General features: G+C 31.4%; 1 long non-coding RNA gene across 2 annotated transcripts; it reads right to left on the reverse strand.

Moving 5' to 3' along the window:
• Positions 1–2263: 2263 nt before the first annotated feature.
• Positions 2264–6683, reverse strand: LOC110279899 (uncharacterized). Of its 2 annotated transcripts, none has more exons than XR_002373649.2 (6): positions 6201–6683; positions 3638–3879; positions 3343–3545; positions 3146–3238; positions 2949–3064; positions 2264–2722 (listed from the first exon to the last, which is right to left on the reverse strand). It is a non-coding gene; the product is annotated as an uncharacterized LOC110279899 (long non-coding RNA). The 2 variants fall into 2 exon arrangements; XR_008002021.1 differs by having other exon boundaries at positions 5545–6683.
• Between the last annotated feature and the right edge of the window lie 2345 nt (positions 6684–9028).

Raw genomic sequence — 9028 nt, forward strand, 5'->3', positions numbered from 1 at the left:
ATTTACATCATAATAACTCCTACCATATCTATGACAATTTCAATTATAGTTTTCCCGAGTTAATTGCATTGATTATTGATTATGAATTCATGAAGTGCTTCTGTTCCATATTCCAATCAAGAATTAAGAAAAATGATCAGGCAACATACTCATTCATGATCTTTTGATTTCATTGTTAAGATTGCCTTTTCTCTATTGACTAAAAATGCAATTTTATCATGAAATTAGTACATGAAGTTCTAGCATTCAGATGATGATTCTACCTTGATCTCTAAACTATGTCATAATCCCTGACACATGATTTATCTGATTTCATACTTGCTTTTTTTATTTCTGATTTGGCAGTGCTATAACGTGTCATTGATTAATTAACCTGAAATATCATTCCTCAATGAGAATTTGCACTTAGTTTTTTCCCTTCCTTTTCACAGAGTAAATTTGTCATTGCACACCAGGTGGAATTCTAACTTGCAAAATCTCTACTGATGAACATTTTACTATTTTAGTGACAGGTATGCATATAAACTCTATAGCTCTATTTACACCATTTGATCTCCTATTCCAATGCAATATAGCCAATCTATTATTTCGAAAGGAATAAAATGGTTAAATGAAAGTTAGCATATAGGAGCTATTTTAATTGATTTAGTTTTTCTATTTATTGTTCTGTGTTTGTATAAATTCAGTAGATTTGTTGTGAAATTGTGATTCGAATATGGCAGTGTAGATTTAAGCACATAGTTTAACTAGGAGTTTTGAAATTGATTGCATAGTAAAATTTATGTACCCCTACATAAAAAGTGGTCTTATGGTTTTGCTCATCATAATGGATTAAATTTTCTTTTCATATAAAAGATATGTTTTAATTTGTTGTTAGTTTTTCTCATAAGAGATCTCTTTTCTCATGTTATCTGTATACCCTATCAGAAAATCAAATGGTTAGGAGTATTATTCTACCGGTTAAAAGGGATCCAACTCGTATCGAAGGTCTAAGGAGGCTGTCGGTTCATGATTCTGAATCAGACGAAGAGTGATCTGTTTGTTTCTCGTCATTAGACAAGTATCAATTGGATAGTTTTAAAATGCACGAATATTGCAATATGTGTGTAGTTTTGTCTTAGTTCCGAGCTTTAAATTTTCTGTTTTCTTTCATTTTTCCGTTGTTTCCATCATTGTAAATAGGAAATTTACATATTGTATCAATAAGAACAAAGTCACTACAACAAATAAGGGTTTTCGCAATGGTTAAAAACTGTTGTCGTAGATCAAAAAACCGTTCCTAAAACTTTAGGCAACGCTTTTGGCAACGGTTTTTGACCTGTGGTATATGTGGCCGTTACCAATGCTCATAGGCAACGGTAACAAAAAAATCGTTGCTTCAGTTACTAGCAAAGACAACGGTTTTGACAGAAAATTTTAAACAATGGTTTCGAACCGATACTCGATAGGCAATGGTTAGAACCGTTCTTATAAATGATCCAACGGTTTAATACCGCAACTGGATAGGCAACAGTTTTAAACTGTTGTATTTATATTATTCACATAACCAACTATTTTAAAGCGTTACCATTGGTGTCATTTTTTGGCAACGGTTATAATACCATTACCATTTTATAATCATCTAAGACAACGGTTTTAAAGCGTTATCGTTGGTGTCGTTTTTCGGCAACGGTTTTAATACCATTTCCATTTTATCGTCATCTAAGACAACGGTTTTAAAGCGTTACCGTTGGAGTCGTGTTTCGACAACGGTTTTAATACCATTGCCATTATGTAATCATCTTTGACAACGGTTTTAAGACCATTGTTTTTTGTAATTATTGGCAACGATTTTTTTGTAATATATAATTTTTTATTTACAATAGTTTTTTCGTGAATGAAATTAATTTTAGTCTTTTTTAAAATTATTTAGTCTCAATAAATAATATAAACTATTTGAATCAAGTCACTAAAGAAAAATAATTGAACATTTTCCATCAAATTTAACTTATAAAAATTGTTGTAAGATCCACAATATCATCTAATTTTGTAAAAAATATAATAACAAAAAAGAGTTGAAATAGCTAAGTAGCAAATAGTCATCATGTCCACAAGTTCATGACTTTTACTTTGTAACATTTGCTTTTAAAAATTTGACCTTAATCAAGTTCGATTTCTCCTTTAACATAGTTTTTTTGTAAATAAAAAAAATAAATCAAATATAAAACTACACATCTTTAATACTAATAATGTTAAATAAAAATGTTTGAGAGAGAGAGGACAAACATATATATCATAACATTCTTCTATTTGGATACACAAAACAATTGAATCAACATACATCATAATCAACCATTATTTAAGATATGATAACATATAAAAACTTTAACAACAAATAATACCTCATCATGCGCATCATCATTCGGATTGCCTAAAGTGCTTCCTAATTGAGCAGCTAACAAGTCAAGGTCCACTCCTGAGCTTTTTTGTTGCAGCATTATCTTAACAAGCGATTTTAGTTTATCTACTTCTTTTTGCATCACATCAATCTTACCTCTAATGTTGCTTTCTCAGTTGCATGTTGCTGCTTAAGGGTGGCAACTTCTTCATTTTTCTTCAACAAAGTTGGTGTAGTAACTCTTCCATGACATTGCACTCTCCCTGCCTTCTCTTTTCCAAATATAGATTGGAAAGCTCTAATTGCTTATTCTTTAGACTTTTTATTCTAAGCTTGCAAATGTGCCTATATCAATGTGAAGAAAAATAATAATAATAAACTAAGAGTAAATACACAATTGGACTAAAAGCATATATCATTTGACAACATCAAAACAAATAATAGAGATTAAGAATAATGTCAAGATTCTTTAACTCAACGCAAGCATAAAAGTAACCACAAGTGATGGACAAATTGGCAAGACACAAGAAATTCATAACCTATTTTAACCAAATTAACTCCTAATACTTACAATAACATCCAAAGTGTCTTGATCCAATGATTTTTCCTTTGTGCTTTGGAGAGTCTCAACAAATATTTCTGCTTGAGTAGGTGGTTCATTATTTTCCTTAGAAGCAGCCTATAAGTCTAATTCAAATAGCATTTGTATATAGTTAAAAGGCACACCACACATACACATACAAATTCACAAAGAATAAAAAATTGTACCAAGCTTGCACGTATTCTTGCAAAATTTATTGGTCCCTTTCGATGCCAAAATTTTTGTTGTGCCCTATTTTTCTCATTCTGCGAGGACATTTTCTACATAACAAGAGACAAATATTATTAAAAAAATCATCATATTTCACTCATATGTGTATATAATATAATTGCATAAACAATTACACTAAGTTTCACATGCTTACCTTAACTTTCTCAGTTCTCCATAAGCAATTAACTTGTGAAAATGACTCTCAGGTATGCTTTTAGGACGATTTTTCAACATCTCATTAACACATTTGTATGGCAAAAAATGAGTTTGCTTTATTGTGGTCTTATACCTTCTCCAGTTGTCATTGATATGAGCAAGGACTATCCTCTTTCCTTCAGTTGGAATAATGAGTTTAGCCTATAAAACACAAATATTATTTGCTAGTACGAATAAAATACATGTGTATATTTTCAAATAGTTTCTAAAAGAAACAAGACTAATATTCTCACTTAAATATATTCCCAAATGGCTTCTTTATCTTTAATCCCCTTTCAATTTGTGTAAATTAATGGACAAAAATATGAATTCCTTGCCACGGTGCCCAAAAATTTGCTCAAGTTGTTTACAGCTTCATCAGTAAGACCAATTGTCTCTCCTTCAATATCTAGAGAAATTTTTTCTCTATCTTCCAACTGTCTTGCATGAATCTTCAAGCATTATGTAAGTCCTCGTGTTTTCTTCATTGTTGTCTCTATACAAAGATACTAATCATATACCATCTCTCTTATTGATTTATAAGATATCTAATTGAAAAAAAAAGAACAAATTAAAGTAACCTTTTGAGTTGAATTTGGTCACGAAACAAAACTAAAGTAAAAAATTACCAAATTCAATTCACAAATTGGAATTCAATTAACACACAAATTTTTAGAAATTTCGGCAGCAATCTGGTGGTAAATAGGACGTTTCTGAATTTAAACAAACAGCAAAATCAACCTATATGAACTCACTAAAATCAAATCAGCACTAATCATGATCAATTTATATGAATTAAACGGCAACAAGCGAAAATGACAATCAGCAGCAATATAAAAATTAGCATAATAAGACCATCATCATCATTGCTCAATCAAAACAAGGCATGAAATCAACCATTAACAAGGATAAAGTAGCACTATACAATTTGAAACAATAATGCAACAACCATCATTTGTCAATTAAAACAGCTCAGAAAACCATTCATTCCAGGCATCAGCAACAACCCAAAAGTTCAACCTAAATCCACTATAATTTAGATAAAACTTCCTAACCACCTATAATCCACTAAGCATGCATAACTAAACTGACTAATTTAACAAAAACTGAACAAACTAATTAAACTAAGAAAATGTAAATAGGAAAAAAAATTGAGAACCTATAGAAGAAGCAGAAACAGAAAATGGCAAGGGGAGGGAGAATAGAGGCAGAGCAGTGTCGACTCAGAGGCGGCTACTGGTTGCGCACAGTGGAGGATGAACGCAGAAACAGGGAAACAGTGGCGTTTTTGTTTTGGTTGCGAAGACAGAGGAGGACAAAAATGGAAGAAGAAGAAAAAAGGAGAAAGGAAAAGAAGGAGGTGTTTTCTTTACTGTTGTCTCTATACAAATATACTAATTATATACCATCGCTCTTTGTAGGAAACTAGGAGTCACTTCTAAAATTAAAGTCAAAGTGTACAAAAAAAAATTATAGACCAATTAGGAGTCACTTCTAAAATTACTATTGTCTTTAGTTAAGCTATAATATAATCAAATTAATTTTCAGTTTACAATGAACTAATTAAATATGTTGATATCAAAGTAAACAGTGCATATATTACCAATAATTAAAAAATACCACTGCACTAATAATTAAAAAATACCACTGTACCTCTATTTTACTAATAATTAAGAAACACCACTGCACATGCACCATTTATTTTTGTTAAATAATTTTTTAACAAAAAATTATATGATGTGAATTGTTTTGGATTACAAAAAATTGTTTTTAACACTGCATAAGTGATATATAACTGAAAAATAAAACAATACCAACTAGCCAAAATTTGGTTAAAAAATTAAAACACAAATCATAGCTAAGCTGCTAAGCATATCTCTATAATTTAATAGTACAATGAATCAAAAAGAAAAAAGAAAATAGTGTAACTGCATTGCATGCATATAGCCGATGGTGGCACAGCAGAGGTGTCATACCCATAGATTTTATATGCAAACCTGCTAAAAAGCTATTGGATAGAGATACCAAATAACACAATTTAAATTCTAATTTATGAACATCAAACAATAGAATTATCAAAATCCAGTTTTTTTTTTTAAAAAAAAGACTTTTTAGCACCCACCCAAACAATATAGATCACAGTATATGTTAAAAATTGTACCTGCCCAACATTATATAAATTTCCTTGTATTGCTACTCGAACAGGGTCACAATCACACACTGGTTGGCAATAGAATTTCCTCAGTTATCCCAAACGAAAATTTATGTACTAAAAAATTGGATAAGCAGTTAAGCACAATAGAAAGAAGGAAACTATTACTAACATTTTAGATTTGTTTTCAATAATTAATTAGAGTAATCAACCACTTAACTGTATTTATGGAATTGATTCAGTTGACTCTAATAAGATTTTCTCACTATTGAGTTCGTTAAAAATTTTTGCTTCTTTTATGTAAGAGTAGAAAAACCTTATAGAACCAACTGAACCAATCTCATGAGCACGATTAAGCTATTGAATACTTAAATAATTAAAAACAAATTTAAAGCACTAGGCATGTGTCACATCCTCCTGTACAATACTAACAGAAACTAGTTGTTGCAATCTCTATGCGAATGATGTCCTATTTTGGGGGTATTTGAAATTCTCAGTTCACAAATTCAAATTAGAACAAAAACTCAGTGAACATTCAACACTCATCTTGCTCATGTTCACAAACATCACCACTTTCCTTTCTTCTTCGTAACTCCAACAAAAATAGGCAACAGCCAATCAAACCCTAACTAAGCAACAAAAAATCAGAGGAGAAGACCACTTACCACAGATGACAACCCACAAACGGCCAATGCAGTGAAGCAGCGAAGCACAACCCACAATCAGCAAAGACAATGAAACAGAAGCAGCAAGGTAGAAGCAGCGAAGCAGAACAGGGGAGAAGCAGCGAAGCAGAAGCGGAACACGGGAGACGCAAGGACACCTCAGAGAATGGAAAAGCAATGAAGCCACGGAGAGGGGAAAAGCAGTGACGCCGTGGAGAAGAGAGACTCAGCGACACCGGAAAGGAGGAGGCAGCGAAGATTTCGGGAAGGATGCAGCGACGATGATGGTGCGATGATGGTGAGTTGCGATTTAGAGCTTCCTGGGACTTGCGATGATGGTGCGATTTCGGATGTCCTAGTGAACTACGGTTCAATGGCGTCTCCGAGTGGGTTAGGATTGATAGTACGGTGGAGGGTGGAAGAGCTTTCTTCGCCCTTTAGCTTCGAAGAGAAGATGAGGGTTAAGTTTTTTCCTTTGCTGTATGCTGTGCTTATTATTTTTTTTAATGATTTTAATTTTTTTTCCATTTTAACAAATGCCGCCTTTGCTAAGTACCTTAAAAATACTCGTTAAAATTAGTAAAGAAAATTAAAAATTTAAAGTATTTAATACATTAGAAATTTTTAGCCATTCTAACTGTTCAATACAAAATTCTATTCGTTATCAAAACACAAGAATTTTAAGCTTTGGGAGAAATTAATTAATAGATATATAATATTTATTCTAAAATTATTATAATTTTATTTTTTATATTAATATTTGTTATATATTTATAATAAAAATAATAATATTTGTTATATATTAACAATAGATGCAACGCACAGGAATCAGATTCACGATTTCTTTAAAATAGTAAAAGAGAACGGTTTTATTTTGTTATTACACTACAAGACACACGCCGAATAGTGACGTTTTTTGATGGATTTGCGGCGGTTTTAAACCGCCGCGAAACGAGATACCAGCGATTCTAGAAGCGTTGTAAGTTAGGGGGTGGAGATTTGATTTTGCGGCGGTTTCATGAAACCGCTAGCACAACCGCTACAAACCAAGGATTAGCGTTGTTTGATTTAGTAGCCACCGTTATTTCAGTGAGTAGATTTAAAAATTTTTTGTAGCGGTTACAAAACCGCCATAAATTTATGTGTCTTTTTTTAAAAAAATTGCAACAGTTTTAAACTGCCACAATTTTTTAAACAAGCTTAAAAAAACCTTACTAATTACAATAATTTATACCATTTTTTTACTATAACCTATTTTTTTTTTTGCATCATGTTTATTAAACTTGAGATATTAATATAAAAAACACTAAATGAACAATATTAAACTCATAGATAAATCTAAAATGTTAACTAAAAAAATACTTAATTGTAAAATCAAAAAACATGATACTTGAGCACTACTTGTACACATACTAGCATATATATACAGGGGGAAAAACAAAAATAAGGTGGTAAAATTAAGCACCTTAAAAAATTTCTAAATATTGAAGCTCTGTTGAGAGTCATTATTGACAAATATAAACCATGGGACATATTTTATTTGGATCCTTGTGCAAGTCTTTGCGTCTCATTTTGGTCATTGTTGAGAGTTCCCATAGTGACAGACGGACAGTAATATTGCTTTCTCAAATTATCGACCATATCAGTTGCATACTAAACAAGGAAGGTAAAAGCTACCAACATTGTTTTTCCTTTGCAGCCATATAAGTTATCCACAAATCCTACAGAAAGTAATAGGATTTAAAAATTTCAAGAACTTCCCAAAAGAGAACAAATTTTATATTTTAGATTCCAGCTAATTTTAAAATATCACTAAGATGAAGAATAAAAGATGGGAGGACAAGAGATCCTCCCATTGTCAAGTTTAGCACCAACTTAAGCCCCTACATGGCAGCGATAAATCAGAAGATGCTTTTCACATCTGTCGGTGGACTTCTAACAAAATGTGACGTATGTTCTTGGCTATTAGTTGAACCTGGGAGTGAAATAGAAATATAAGTAACAAAAGTGATATACATGCATCATTAGTACCTCACCTACTTCATGTTTAGATTTATAATGTGTTATAAAAGTATGGGAGAGTATATATAAAGCCTATGTGATGCATCTGATTGAGGGTAACTAAGCATGCTTCACATGGCTTATGCTTGCGGTTTTACTTTATTAGTTCTTAGCAAGAGATTTACTATGTTGATATTTTTATAAATATATTATTATTTTTCAGTTAATTTTGTTGTTTTTGTCATAAGTTTAGTTTCAATAGATAAAAAATATTAAAAAATCTTGAAAAGGCAAAAAAATTATCTTTGAAATTAAACAAAAAAAATCAAGGTTTTTTAAAAGGAAAATTCATTTTTTTAATTTGTATTGAAATTAGCGGCGGTTTTACAAACAGCCCTAAATTAAAGAGCGTAACAACATTGCGGAGGTTACGAACCGCCAGTAAAAAAGTGGTCTAAATCATGATACTTGTATATTGCAGCGGTTTAGAATCGCTGCTAAGTTAGTTGCCACAAAATATTGATTCAGCAGTGGTTATATCAACGGTTGCTGAAAACCGCCGCCAAACCTAATTCCCGCGCCCATAACAATGGTGGTTCGGTGAGCCGCCGGTATTTGATTTGTGACGGTTTAAAACCGCCGCTAATCATAAAAAAAACCGCCGATAAACAGCGGATCTCTTATAGTTATAAAATATAAACACATGTGAATATTTAGAATTAATTTTTTTTATTCATTTCATTATCTTGATTTTCTTTTTTATTTGCAGTTTATTTCATTTTATTGCTTTTCATTTTTTTGGATATTTAATTTCTTTTTGTTTATTT

This window comes from Arachis duranensis, chromosome 1 (genome assembly GCF_000817695.3).
Source record: "Arachis duranensis cultivar V14167 chromosome 1, aradu.V14167.gnm2.J7QH, whole genome shotgun sequence".
NCBI classification, from domain to species: Eukaryota; Viridiplantae; Streptophyta; class Magnoliopsida; order Fabales; family Fabaceae; genus Arachis; species Arachis duranensis.